Here is a 15,891-nt window from a genome sequence, read left to right on the forward strand (position 1 = left end):
TGGATGTTTCTCTGTTTATTTTCAGTACACCACCTGTTTCAAATTCCTTTAGTATGTTTGTGTTATCATTCTTTTGCTGTGAAAAAATACCTGAGAAAAATAATTTAAAAGAAGAAAGATTTATTTTGCTCCTGCTTTCCGAAGTTTCAGTAAGTGATTGGCTGGCTCCATTGTTTCTGGTTCTGTAGTGAGACAGAACATCTTGGAGGTAATGTAAAACTACTCGCTTCATGGCAGTCAAACAGCAAAGGGTGTGGGGGAAAGGACAAAAATATACCCTTGGAAGGCAGTCCCCCAGTGTCCTTGTTCCTTAAACCAGGCCCCACTTCCTGCAGTTTCTAGTATTTCCCAACAGCATCACCATCTGGGAACAAGGCCTTCAATACATGGGGCTTTGGAGAACATTATACAGTGCTTAGAATGGGATTTTCCCGCCATGGTCTTCCAAACTCAGTTGTTTCTGGCTTCTCTGATACTTGGTTTATGAAGAGTTTTCTTCCATGCTTTGCTCACACTAACAGTGGTACACTGTGAGTATCACTTTTTACCTGATACTTGGTAACCTAATGGTCAGTTGATAATGGGGAGTTTTCTTCTGCTTCACTCTCCAGCTTAGGCAAGTCCTGTGTCCCTGGGTCTTTGGATGTTGGGATTTTTCAATACTTCTTTCCCTCTCCAACAGCAGGACATCTCTAGAGAGCTAGCTCCAAGATGGGATTTTGCTTTTCTTCCAGTGGTGGGAATTTATTTTCTCTCGTTCCTTCACCTGGAGCAATAGAGTTTATTGCTTTTTCCCTGGTGAGAAGAAGCTTGTTTTCTGTAGGAGATATTCAAAGAAGGGTGAAGACCAAGATTTCCGTCTTTCTCAAGAGCAACACTACAGTCTATGGTGAAGAACAAATGCATTAATGCAAACTGGTCTTGCATGTGCAGCTCCTGTGAGCTCAATACACTCATAAAAACACTCTTCCCTTTTAATAATTTAACTAATCTTTTTGAGTTCTTTATATCCACTTTCTTGACAACTTTTTCTTCCTCCCACCTTCTGCTCCAAGTGCATTAGTGTTCAGATAATTTATAGCCTTCAAAACTTTCTCTAAACAACTTTCATATGTTCATTATAACAGCATAAAGAAATTGTATTTAGACAGTCACTAATAGTTGATCTTTTATTCCTTTTATTTTAAAAATGGTAATATTTAAAGTCAGATTTATGTTTTCAGTCTATAATCAGTTTATCCAATCCTGACTTAGCCAAACTAATCACTCAGAGCTATCAGATACATGGAAATTTGTAGACCAAATTAGGCACAAACTTCAGGAATACTGGGAGAACTCCAGAACCTACTAGTCCTGGACAGGATGTGGAGCAGCAAGACTGCTCATCCATTGCACATGGAGTGCAAAATGGTACTGGCACTTTGGAATAGAGTTTGGAAATTTCTTACAAAGCCAAATATACTCTTGTCATGTGATCCAGTATTGCATTTGCTAGTACTTACATAAAGGAACTGAAAACATACTTATATCCACATAAAAATCTATCCATAGATGTCGACAGCAACTCTATTCATAATTACCAAAACTGGGAAGCAACCAAGAAGTCCCTTAATAGATAAATACACTGTGGTACATCCATATAACAGAATGTTATTCAACACTAAAAGCAAATGACTTACTGTCTTAGTTACTTTTCTCATTACTGAGACAAAATACACAACACCCACAAGCTAAAGAAGGAAAGGTCTATTTACCACACAATTAGTAGAGGTTTCTTCCCAAAATCAACTGGCTCCAAGGCAGACAGGCATGGCAGACAGGTATCACAGAAAAGAAACACTTTATGGTGGGAAGAAGATAGCAAAGCAACAAGGAAGCAACAACCAAACATCTTTCTATCCATTATATCTCATCCAGGCTATGTAGAGCAGGTAGCACTCACACCCTTAATCTTGGTGCCCTTGATCTTAGCATTGAACCATGAATCAATCCCAGCATCACATACTCTAGTAGATCCACCCACCTGTGAAAAAGCCCTATCTATGACTTTGGGGGGGAATATCTAGACACAAACCATAACATTCTACCCCTAGCCTCTCAAAGACTCATGCTCATCCCTTTATGCAAAAGACATTTAGTGCATCTCTAAGCACTGCCAAAGTCCTAATTGTTTCAGCATTGCTGAAACATCCAAGTCCAAAGTCTCCTCTGAGATTTAAGGCAATCTCTTAGCTGCAAGCCCCTGCACAAATGAAAACAAGGTCAAACATTTCCAACATTCAATGGCACAAAATAAATATTTCCATTCCAAAAGTTACAAATGGGGATACAAAGGAATGGGAGCAAAGCAAGTCCAAAATCCAGCAAGACAAACATTAAATCCCACAGTTCCACTTCCAGCAATCTGTGGCAAGTTGTGAACTCCAAAGGGCTTGAGTGACTCCACCTCTATAGCACTGTTGGTGATGGTAGCTCTCATGGCTTCTCTCTAGGGCCAACTCTGCACCCTCCTTGTAGTTTTCCTCAGACAATCCATGTTCCTGGCTTCTTCAAACTTCTCAGTTCTCCACTGCACCTTTGACTTCACACTCACAGCTTCACACATTGCCCTTTTGGGAGCACACTATCCGGCCTCCCAGGCCTTCTTTGGAAATCTGGGTGGAAGTCTTCCTGACTCCACAACTCTTGCATTCTGCAGGTCCTTAAAATCAGCACCACATGGATGATGCCAAGGTCTCCTGCCAGCTGGAGCAGTAGCTAGGCTTCCTTCCCTCTTGGTTGTAGGGGTTGCATGCCTATGAACCAAATTCCAAGGAAAAACTTCCCTAGTCCACTGCCATTCTGGAACATGGTGCTCTGGGGCTCTCTTCTCAAAGTCTTTCACTTTTGCAATTTTGAGACTGCAAAGGGTGGATTCCTGCTGCTTCTTGTGATGCCCTCAGGTCATCTCCTCTGTTGTCTTCTTTTGAGATACTTGCCTTTTTCTTGATAGTATTTCATTTCACCTCTGTTCTATCATTGCAGGCTGCAACTTTACTGGAGCTTCCTTTCCAGCCAAACTCAAAACATTGTAAATCATTCTGGTAGGCTCTTTATTTGATTCTCAACATAAAAAGCCCCCAACATTAGCCATTCCACCTCCTCAATATTACACTGCTTTGAAATTTCTTCTGCCAGATTAATTAGTCCATTGCCCTTAATATCAGTCTCAGGCAAAGTCTCTGGACATAAGCAAAATGCAGACAAACTTTCTACATCATATGGAGTCCAACAGACAGTGCAGTTCTTCCCAGCAGAAACCTTCTGAGCCTGGACTTTACTGGCAGAATTTCTATCAGTATTCTGGTCTTCTGAGCTCTGACTAGTATCTCCCATCAAGCACAGGCTTAGGTGTTCCAGTTTTACTTTTCAGCCAGCATCTCCAAGCCTTTCCTAATTCTTCCCTTTCCCACAAGCCAGCTCCAAAGGCTCCTAAACTACATGGCCAGTGAAGCCATTCCTGGTACAAAATTTTGTCTTAGTTACTTTTCTAATTGCTGAGAGTAAACACTTGACACCCAAATTTAAGAGAGGAAAGGTTTATTTAGATCACAGTTTGTAGTTTGCAGTCCATAATTGGCTGTCAGGGTGGCATCAGAGAGTAGAATAGTTCATGGCAGGCAGAAGGCAGAAAAATGACAAGAAAGGGACAACCAAACCTCTTTCTATCCATTATATCTCATCCAGGCTACTTAGGGCAGGTAGCATTCACACCCTTAATCCTAATGCCCTTGATCCTAGAATTGAACCATGAATCAATCCCAGCATCACACTCTCTAGATCCAGCCACCTCTGAAAAAGCCCCATCGATGACTTCTAGATCTTGGGGGGACACCTAAAGAGAAGCCATAACACCTATCAAGCCATGAAAATATGCAGAGTAAACTTAAATGTATATTACTAAGTGAAAAAGGTTCATTTGAAGAGGTTGTTTATAATCTTATTCTAACTATAGAACATTCTGGAGAAGGCAAAAACACAAACACCATAAAAAAATTAGTGGGGAGGCCCACCATTCCATCAGTAAGTTTGCACAGATCCTAGGGATCAGCTGATTGGACTAGAGTGGCACGGCTGCAGGTGGATCCCAGCCTGGCAGTGCCCTGGCCCCAGAGGCTCAGGCACACCTGCCCAAGCCAAAGGATCACCTGGAAAAGAGATGCAAAGGAGCACAAGCAACAGCCAGAGGCTCACTCCGATACCATTGGTAAGTGCATGGAGACCCTAGCCAGAAGTCTATGCAGACAACAGTAACTGGGGTGCACAGCCCCCAGTCAAAAGCCTTCCCAGACAATGGCTACACAGGGGACCTAGCCAGAGGTACACCTAGATACCATCCCAGGTGTCCATGGGCCCCAGTCAGAAGACCACCCAGACAACAGGTAGGCTCAGGGATCCAGAAGGCAACCATTCTGAACCCAGGAATTGGTGTACTGATGAGCAGCTGAGTAAAGGTTGCTCGGTGGCTTGCTGAGAATTGAAGACCACTGGGTGAGCAAAAAGTCACCTCAACAGAGGCACAGCAGGCTGCATCTGTTGAAATGAGAAGACATGTAAATAAGTCTCAAAACCAGACTTCCAGATCACCTAAGGCAACCCCAAAGGGCAACAAAATGGAAGAATCTGATACTCAACCACCTGGATTTTGTGAACTGGCAACAAAAGAGCACCTGGAATAAATGAAATCAGAAATAATTTCTCAGATAACAGCAGAGATTGTGCCCATAGAACAAGACACGATTAATAAATCCAGAGCACACACAGACTAAAATAAATTGGAGGAGCTGAGGAACATGATGGAATCCAAGCATAGGACACAAGTAGAATCCATGAAACAGATGCGAACAGATTTCTAGGAAACTAAAAACTCCATTGAAATTTTATGCAGCAGAATGAGCCAATGTGAGAACAGAATTTCAGATATAGAAGATAAGATTTCAATTAGTGACCAGGAAAAGAAAAATTTCTAAAACATAGAAAGGGACCTCGAGAAACCAATCCAGCAGATGCTAGACAATGCAAAGAAGAATTACATAAGACTTATTAGACTCAGAGAAGAAACAGGAGAGAGTGCACATGACATAAAAAAAAAAAAAAAACTGTTCACAGAAGTAAAGGCAGAAAATTTCCCAAATCAGGGAAAAGAACTTGAAATACAGATGAGTGAGGCATATAGGACTCCAAGTAGCTATGATCAAAAGAAATCTACACATAGGCATATAGTAGTTAAGATTTCAGAAACCAAACAAAAGAACAAACTTTTACAAGCACTTAGAGAAAAGAAACAAATCACATACAAAAGAAAGTACATCAGAATCACAGCAGACTTCTCAACACAAAACCACAAGGCAAGAAGGGCATGGAGTGACGTATTTCAATCCCTAAAGGAAAACAACCTCCAACCCAGATTGATGTACTCTGCAAAATTATCTTTCAAAATTTTTGGAGAAAGAAGATACTTTCACGACAAACAGCACCTTAGGAACTTCATGAATATCAAACTAGCACTCCAAAAAAATTTTAAACAATATCCTAGGAAAAGACAAGGACCACAACTTCAGGAAGCCCAGAAGAATGAATCAATCAGGCACCACAAGAAATTAAACACAAAGGAGGAGAATCCAACAAAAAGAAAAAGTTATGACAAAGATAAGTCAATACATATCAGTTATAACCATCAGTGTTAATGGTCTCAATTCACCAATCAAAAGAAATAGACTGGCAGAATGGGTCAAGAAACAAGATCCAACAATATGCTGCATAGAAGAAACACACTTACTTCAAAATGAAACTCATAGACTGAAAGATAAAGGGTGGAAAACAATACTCCATGCAACAGGACCCTTCCAAAAAGCAGGAATAGCTATCCTCTTTGTAGATCAAATGGATTATAAACCCACACTGAATAAGAGAGACAAAGAAGGAAATTACATCCTTGTAAAGGAAACAATCCAAGAGGAAGTGATGACAATCATAAATACATATGCACCAAACACTAGTGGGCCCAACTATATAAAACAAATACTAAGGAACATGAAAACTCAAATAAGCTCTAATACAATAGTAGTGGGGGACCTCAATAGCCTGCTGTCACAAATAGATATATCAACTGGACAAAAAATAAACAATGAAATACTAGAACTCAATCAAACTCTTGAACAAATGAACTCAACAGATGTTTACAGTGTGTTCCACCCAAAAAAATCAGAATACACATTCTTTTCAGTTGCAAATGGGTTGTTCTCCAAATTAGACCACATACTTGCTCATAGAACATGTTTAAGTAAGTGCAAAGGAATTGAAGTTATCCTTTGTATGTTATCACACCACAGTGCAATGAAATTGGAGATCAATAGCAAAAGACACTGCAAGAATTTCATAAAAACATGGAAATTGAACAACACACTTCTGAATAACCAATGGGTCTCAGAGGAGAATAAAGAAGAAATCAGACAGCTCCTACAATTAAATGACAATGACAATACAACATATCAGAATATATGGGACACAATGAAAGCAGTCTTATGAGGGAAATTCATAGTAGTGAATACTCATATTAGGAAAACAGAGCGAGCCCAATTAAACAACCTGATGCTGAACCTCAAGTTTCTAGAAAAAGAAGAGCAGGACAAACCCAAAGCTCATACAAGTGAGGAAATTATAAAAAGCAGAGCAGAAATCAATGCAATGGAGACTAAGAAAAGAATACAAAAAAATCAATGAAGCCAAGAGTTGGTTCTTCGAAAGAATCAACAAAATTGATAAGCACTTAGCCAACCTTATCAGAAAAAGGAAAGAAAAGGCCCAAATCCATGCAATTAGGAATGAAAAAGATGAAATTACAATGGACCCAGCAGAAATCCAGTGGATCACCAATACCTACTTTGAGAACCTATATGCCAATGAGATAGAAAACACAGAAGAAATGAACAGATTCCTAGATACATGTGAACAAAGTTGAACAAAGCAGATGTAAAAATTCTAAACAAACCAATATCAATCAATAAAATTAAAAATATAATTAGAAACTTACCAACTAAGAAAAGCCTGGGTCCTGATGCTTCACTGCTGAATTCTACAAGACATTTAGAGAGGAACTACTGCCATTACTGTTTAAACTCTTCAATGAAATTGAAAGGGAAACAATACTCCTAAATTCATTCCTAGAACCAAGCATCACCTTGATCCCCAAAGCAGAGAAAGACCCAACCGAAAAAGAGAACTATAGGCCAATCTCACTAATGAACATAGGTGCAAAAATTCTTAATAAGATCCTGGCAAATAGAATGCAAAAGATCATCAAGAAGATCACACACCCTGTATTTAAAATTTCATTACATGTATACAGCAAATAGCCAAGCATGGCTTTTACATCCTTAATGATTTTTTTCTATACAGGGTGGTTTAAAAATACATTTGAATAGGTTGTCCAGTAATGTGACATATAATGCATGTACCTTGTTCTCATACATATTTTTGAGGAGGTGTAAAATAAAGTTTCAGTAATTTTTATTCAGATATTCATCTTTTTAAAAATAGTGTTGCAGTTTTGTTTTTTGCATTACTTTTCAAAACTCTTTGTTAAGTTTTTTCCTCATGGCACACTTTTCTTCTAATACTTCAAATTTTGGTAGGAAATATAACCCTGACCAAGTGGGATTCATCCCAGGGAATCACGGATGGTTCAACATATGCAAATCAATCAATGTAATACGCTATATCAATAGAGCAAAGGTCAAAAATCATATGATCATCTCAACAGATGCAGAAAAAGCATTTGACAAAATCCAACATGCATTTATGATAAAAATCTACAAAATATTGGAATAGATGGTCTCTACCTCAAACTGATGAGAGCCATCCATGAAAAATCAACAGCCAATATTATACTAAATGTTCAAAAACTGAAATCCTTCACACTAAAATCAGGAACAAGACAAGGATGTCCACTATCACCACTCCTGCTTAATATAGTTTTAGAAACATTAGCCACAGCAATTAGACAAGAGAAAGAAATAAAAGGAATAAAGATAGGAAATGAAGAAGTCAAATCGTCATTATTTGCAGATGACATGATACTCTATATGGAAGACCCCAACAACTCCACCAAAAGTCTTCTACACTTAACAACCAAATTCAGTAATGTGGCTGATTACAAGGTCAACACACAAAAATCAATAGCTTTCCTCTACATGAACAACAGAGTCACTGAGAGAGAAATAGGGCAAACAATTCCTTTCACAATAGCATTCAAAAAATTGAAATACCTAGGAATCATCCTAACAAAAGAAATCAAAGATCTCTACTCTGAAAACTATAGTACTATGAAAAAACAGAATGAAGAGTATATCAGAAAATGAAAAGACATCACTGGCTCCTTGGTAGGAAGAATCAATATAGTGAAAATGGCCATACTTCCAAAACTGCTATGTAGATTATATGCAATCCCTATTGAAATTCCATCAACATACTTCACAGATCTTGAGAAACAATCCAAAAATTCATTTGAAGCAAGAGACCTAGAATAACAAGAGACCTAGAATAGCAAAAGCAATTCTAGGCAACAGAGACATGGCAAGGGGTATCACAATCCCCAACTTGAAACTATACTAAAAAGCTACTGTGATAAATACTGTGGTATTTGCAAAGAAACAGACCTGAGGACCAGTGGAACAGATTAGAAGAGGCAGAAACAACTCCAGACACAATCAGCCACCTCATGTTCAACAAAGGAGCCAAACACCCTCACTGGAGGAAAGATAGCCTCTTTAATAAACGGTGTTAGAAAAATTGGGTTTCAACTTGCCAAAGATTACAAGTAGACCTATATCTCTCACCATGTACTAAACTAAAATCAAAATGGATTAAAGATCTAAATATTAAAATAGAAACCCTGAACCGGCTGGAAGAGTAGTTGAGTAGAACGTTTGAAGACATTGGTGTAGGAAAAGATTTTATGAACAAAACCTCAGTTGCCCATGAACTAGCATAAATAATCAACAAGTGGGATCTCTTCTTATCAAAAAGCTTCTACACTTAAAGAGAAACCACCAACAGTGTGAAGAGACAACCTACTATGTGGGAAAAAATTTTCACCAGCGGTCCCTCAGACCTAGGTCTACTATCTAGAATAAAAAAAGACCTTAAAAAAAATCAGACCTCCCAAATTTAAAGACCCAATCCGAAAATGGGCATCTGAAATGAACAGACCTTTCTCAGACAAAGAAATAGAAATAGCAAATAAACATATGAAAAAATGTTCAACATCACTGGTCATTCCAGAGATGCAAATGAAAACAATGCTGAGATTCCACCTCACCCCAGAAAGAATGGCTGCTATCATGAAATCAACCAATGACAAATGCTGGCATGGTTGTTGGGAAAGAACACTGCTCCACTGCTGGTGGGAGTGTAGAACCACTGTGCAGCCACTGTGGAAAACATTATGGAGATACCTCAAAGAACTAAGATTGGAAGTCCTGTTTGACCCATCTATTCCCCTGCTATTCTCCTCTTTGTATCTTCCCCAAAGAATTAAAAGAATCATACCACAGTGATATATGTGCACCCATGTTCATAGCAGCACAGTTTGTAATAGCTAAAACTTGGAAACAGCCCAAATGTCCATCAAGTGGAGACTGGATAAAGAAAATGTGGCTTTCTTATAAAATGGAGTACTACTCAGCCATAAAGAATGAGAAACTAGAGACATTTATAGCTAAATGGATGCATATTGAGGCCATCCTCTTCAGTGAAATAAATAGGACACATGTGTAAATACTGAATAGTTTCTCCAGTGTGAGAAACTGAAAGTGTAAATAAGGACTAAAAGGTATAATAGATAATGTGAAATAGGAAGAAAAAGGGCAAAGGGGAGGGGGAAGTGGGAGGGGTAGGGGAAAGGAAAGAAGGGAATGGAATTAATATGAGAAAAAGAAAAAATGGGAATAAAGTCTTTGTAGATAGGGAGGGATGGAGGGGTTGAAGGGAGGGCAGGAGAATGGGGAAATAATAAGAACCAAGATGAGTTATGTAAAGGTGCAAATTTCCAATGATGAATGTCATCACATTTATACTTTAAATGTATCAATAAAATTAAGTGAAATAAAAATATTAGTAGGGAAAGAGAGATTAATAGGCAGAGCACATATATTTCTTTTTCTTTTTTGATAGTACTAGGTACTGATCCCATGACCTTTACACCGAACTACATTGCCAGCCCACAGAGACAGAGTCTCACTAGGTGGCAAGCTGCCAAAGCTGGGCTTGAACACACAATCCTGCCTTAGCCTCCCATAGTGCTAAAATCACAGGTATATATAGCATAAAGAATCATTAAGGCAGTAAAACTCAATAATAATAAATATATGCTGTTTTAAATTTGTCCAAACTCAAAGAATGTACATCACCAAGAAAGAAAACTGTCAACTTTGTAAACCAGGGACATTGGGTGATGATGTATCAACATAAATTTAGTAGATTATGACTAATGTGCCACCTGGGTAAGGGATGTTGGCAGTGGGGTCAGTTGTATATGGAAATACCTGTATTTTCTGTTCAATTACTTTGTGAAACTAAAGCTATCCCAATGTCCATTTAAAGGGCACAGGGGAAAGAAATGCAACATCTAAGCCAAGGATCTAGACATTATGGCAAGCCCTTTACCATGTGTTATAAAAATGGGAAAACAAATTTAAGAAAATTGATAAGTACAAGCACCAAATCATGCATCCAGGAAAATTTAAAACACACTTGAAAAGCAGTAAGAAGGTGATACATGGGTCTGTCTTGGCATCTAGAAATGTTGGAAGCAAGGCCAGAAAAGCAGGCAAATTATCCTAGACATCTGGTGGACCCAATCAGATGTATGAATCTGCAATATCAGCTAAGGAGCTCAACTCGGAGGCAAGGAGAAGCAATAACACTTATGCGCAGAATAGTGATATGGAAAACGCTATCCTCTAAGAAAATCTGTCTGGTGACAAGCTAGAGACAGACTGAAGGTAAAAGAAACCAGAAACAAAGAAATGAGCTATTTAGTGTAATAGCCTATGAGTAAAGGGGCCAAACCCACATTAAGATGCTAGCAGTGCAAAGAGAGAAAATGAGGAGACATTACAGCCAAAAAAAAAAAAAAAAAGATAGATAGGGTTGACTGATTTTCTAAGAGTGATGAAGGGAATGGAGAAATCAAATACACAAGGTTTCATACTGGGATAATAGTTGTGTAATTTTTTCACAAATATCTTCAATCCATCTTTTTCCAAAAGCTTTCTCCTTTCTGCTTTTAAACTTGCCCATGCTTGAATTAGCATAAATGTTTGGAAAAGGTAAAAAACATTTATCCTCAAAATGTTTCTGAGGTAAACTATTTCTGAAATAAGAACTTGTTTGCCAGCCAAAACTCAATTTGTATTCAAACTGTGGTTTAAACATTCTGTCCAAACATGACAGATGTTGAAATCAATTGGTTTGCAGGTCTTATTTTTTCCCTTTGCTTGAAAAATAAAATCTTCTTAATTTATCTTCTATCAAATGTATTTACCAAAACCTCACAATGCATATAGACCTTTGTAAAGTTAGTTCAAAGCCAATTTGTTGGTTTTTAGGAGCTAAAAAGAAAGGTAATACAGACAAAAACTATTAAATAATTTTAAAAATGCAAAAGAATATGTCAGAGAAAGCACACACACACACACACACACACACCATAAAAAATTTCTCTTTTAATTATCCAATTTTTTACTAACTTTTTACCTAAGGTTTCAAATAAATTTTAGAATAATTTCAATTAGGAAGCTACTTGAAATTTTTATCAGACCCTATTAATGATGTAAGAAAGCTTAACATTTTTATAACATTTTAAATTCAATCATTTAAAATGTCTTGTTTGTTCATATTATCTCGAACATGCTAGAGTCTGCTAAAAATATCTCATATGTAAAATGAGTTTGAGACTCCTTCTATATATTATGGTGAACAATAAATATTGACACTCTGCTTGATAGAAAAAAATGAGTATAAGGCTAAATTCAATTAATACAAAAGAAAATGAGATATACAACTCAGCCCTAAGGCCACCTGGCCTCTCTCTGCCTATTTACTTATCTATAATTAGGACTAATAATAGAATTTAGCTTTTAGGGTTGTGAAGATTAAATGAAATAATATGCACAAATACATACTATGGTACCTAGTGTACGGTAAATGTTCAGTGAATATTATCTATCATTATATTATAACATCCTATTATTATTCAGTTATAGCCTTATATTTATTTTGAAATAAAACCTCTCTCTGTGTTTAGTACCCATTGAAATCTTATATTTTAATTCAAGATTAATATTTTTTTATACATTAAAATACTACTGAAAATTCAGTTCCAATTATTTTGCCTTTCAAATGTTTTTAACCTACAATTTTTGAAATGGCTTTTAATAGTATTAGTTTTCTATCTTTGGTTCTTAATATTTATGTGTGTGTGTTACTTGGGATTGAACCCAGGGCCTTTTCACAAAGCTACATCATCAGCCCTATTTTTAAAACTTTATACAAGACCTTGCTAAGACACCACATCTCCCAGGCTGGCCTCATACTTGAGATCCTTCTGCCTCAAACTCTCAGAGTGCTGGGATTATAGGTGTGTGCCATCACACCCAGATCCATTGCTTTTAAATGTAGAAAACCTTCCGGGTTCTAAAATGCAAAATAGCATGTTACTTTTTTATACTGGCTGCTCATTTCATCTTTATCTGTTTAGCGGACATGGGATTATGGGAAAGATTAAAGTGGAGCCCAAATTTAATTTTTTAGCAAACATTGCTTAAAACACAAGTCTCGCATATTGAATAGCCCTTTTCTTCATCATTGATTTATATTATATGTTCATTCTGGCTTACTGACCAGATACAAACGTCTGGGTCCCACCTCCCACCCTCTCTCTGGTCTGAGCACTTGGTCAAGTGCACCACTTCAAACTGAAATTTTCTCCTCTCTCCACAAGCTCTTCAGGTTTCTTGGTTGCATCCCGTGTTTCTTACTTCAGTGGGATGCTCAACATCACATGTGGGTGAAGCCCCAATCTGTTCCCTAGTGAGACAGGAGATGAGAACGTGCAAAACTGGCTGGGGAAGTAGGTGTGACTTGTTATTCCCAGGAAATGTGTGCAAAGCAGTTCCCGGAGCCCTGGGCTTAGTGCAAGAACAGGTTTTGGATAGGAGGCCTTAGACCTGACATCAGCCTGAGGAGTGGGTGTCACAAAAAGGACAGTTCACATTGAGTTTCTGCTGCTGTTCTCCTGTAGCTTGACATTTTTGCTACTTTTACTCAACCCAAACTCACACTGCAGAGCCTGATTTTTTTCCTACCTTTAACAAAACTTTGTTACCATTTGTGTTTGTCTTGACAAATTCTTTACTCAGAGTGGAAAGAACCTTGAAACTACCTCCAGGAGGAGACGTCAGCCTCCCCAAACACTAGGAGTGGGATCAGACATCCCCGTGTTGTCACTGGCTTGGCCAGCTTTGCACGCTCTAGGCTTTTACTTCCATTCTCTTCTATACTCTTCTATACTCTTCCATTCTCTTCTATACTCTTCCTTCAAACTCTGTGTTGGACACCATAATTTAATTTATATTACAGGTGTCCCAAGGCCACAGCAATGATCTGCTCACCTCTCTAAATCCTAAATCTTAAACAGTTCCATACTATTCCAGGTTAGATCTTCAATGTTTTCATGAAAGAATTTTATATTTTACCTGATAATTTTAGTTGTTCTAAGTCTCCACTCACTAGATATACAGTAGCTCTGCATTATAATTTATCTTTTCCATGTATCTAAATTATGTTTCTTCATTATGAAATCATCCTAGGTAGTACCAATATAGTACTTAACCCAAGGTAAACAGATATAAATAATACTTGGGGATAATTATAGAGAGATCAATAGTGCTGTTGGCCAGTCAAAGCTTCAGGTTGCAAAAAAGGGTCAAATACCTCTGAACCAGTAACTCCGAACTGAATGATTCTAACTCTGAAACACCAATTCTTAAATATTATGCCAGAAACAATTATAACTCAATTGTAAAAGAAGAAAGAATCTAGATTATGTTTATAATGTGCCTTTATGTGTTCAATTGCAAGATATGTATAAGGCAAGTATAAAAGAAGAAAGGAAAAATACAAATGTCCAAGAGTATGAGGAGGCGGCCTCATAAATATGATTTTCTGCTCTCCAGCAGGAGCTTAAGAAGAAATTTTTTTACATCCTTGATTTCATTAACAGTTAGGAGAACTCACAGGTACTCTAAATGGCTATGAAACCGTATAATCATATTTTTATTTTCCCCCTGTCTGTATCCTCTGCTAAACCACGAGGAGGCCACAAGGAAAAGCACCGTTGATTTGTTCATGACTCTGTTCACAGTGTAGTTCTAAGTGCGCTGCTTATTTCTAAGTGCCAAATACACTCTTTACTAAATGAATGTGTGGATATAATATTTCTACAGGCATAGACATGGCTCTGCCTCAGGGAATTTTAAATCTACATAGAAGATAGAAGAACAAAGGATGACCATTTGTTTGGCATTTACTACATAAAGTTTTCACACATTATATCATTTATTGCTTGCAAAGAATTCATGAAACACTAAAAATACTATAACTTGTGAATACTGCTATCTACTTTTAAGCTGAGGAAGTTGAGGAATACAAAGGATATGGAGCTTTCCCAGCATCACATTCTTTTTACATGGTAAAGCCAGTTTTTAATTCAGTGTTTATGGTCTTCCTCACAATTCCTTGCTAGTGAAACACAAGTGAAAAATACAACATATAATTAAATTTAAAATGTACAGGTGTGACTATAAGTGATCTAGAAATGAAAAAGAATGAGAAAATTGAAAACAAAATAGAATAGGCTCATGGAGTAGAGTAGTGTGTATTCGAATTAACGCCTCAAATCGAGAAGTAAAAAGTGAAGCAGAGGTCATTTCAGGACAAGCAATTTCAGAACTCTCATCAAGACTTTTAAAAGTCAATAAGAAATTTAAATAGAACTGGTTGATTAGCACTATAAATACTGGAGATGAAAAATGCTATACTCACAAGTCACAGGCTTATTGATAGCATAGGCATTATAGTGGCACGTGAGAATGAAATTGATAGTCTTAACTTTTGCCTCCTAAGAGTGTTCTGAAAAATAATTGGCTGGGAAATGTTGAGAATATCCATATGATCCATTATTAATCTAAATGATAATACTCAATATCTGAATCTGTGTTCTGCCTAATGATAACTGCCCAGAAAAGCCTGAAGAGCCAATGACATGTTCTGATTCCTGCAAAGAGCTAACATGGTAATTTTACCACTTGATGAGAAGGAGGATGCTAATTGTTCAGTGCAAAATTGGCAGTGACCTCTCTGATACTTTGAAATGACTGGACTCTGGATTCATGTAAAAGGTAGACAATATATCTTGTTGGTTAAGCATTGCTTTTATGAAAGCAATGCCATTATGCTGATTTGAGAAACCCCGTTCTGATTGTTAATGAAAACTTAATGGAGCTAACATAAGTAAGATGATCTTAAGCTTGCCTCACTCACTGAATCACTTTTTTTCCTTTTGGGAAGTTGCTGGGTCATTGAACATTGATATTGTGCCAGTATATGCAAGAAAAACTGGCGAACAGCACTGAGAAGGTGAAGTAGCTCCAGACAGCAGGCGAGGAAACATATCTGCTCCAAAAAGATGAAAAAATAGGACTTGAATACCAGAGTAAAGGTTGGGAAATAAAGAAGGTAGAAATGATCCAGGCAGACCTAATTTTGCTTCCCAACTCTACCATTTAATAG

Source organism: Heterocephalus glaber, unplaced genomic scaffold, assembly GCF_053883595.1.
Source record: "Heterocephalus glaber isolate CG9 unplaced genomic scaffold, H.glaber_assembly_v1.0 deba00001572, whole genome shotgun sequence".
In the NCBI taxonomy this organism is placed as follows: domain Eukaryota; kingdom Metazoa; phylum Chordata; class Mammalia; order Rodentia; family Bathyergidae; genus Heterocephalus; species Heterocephalus glaber.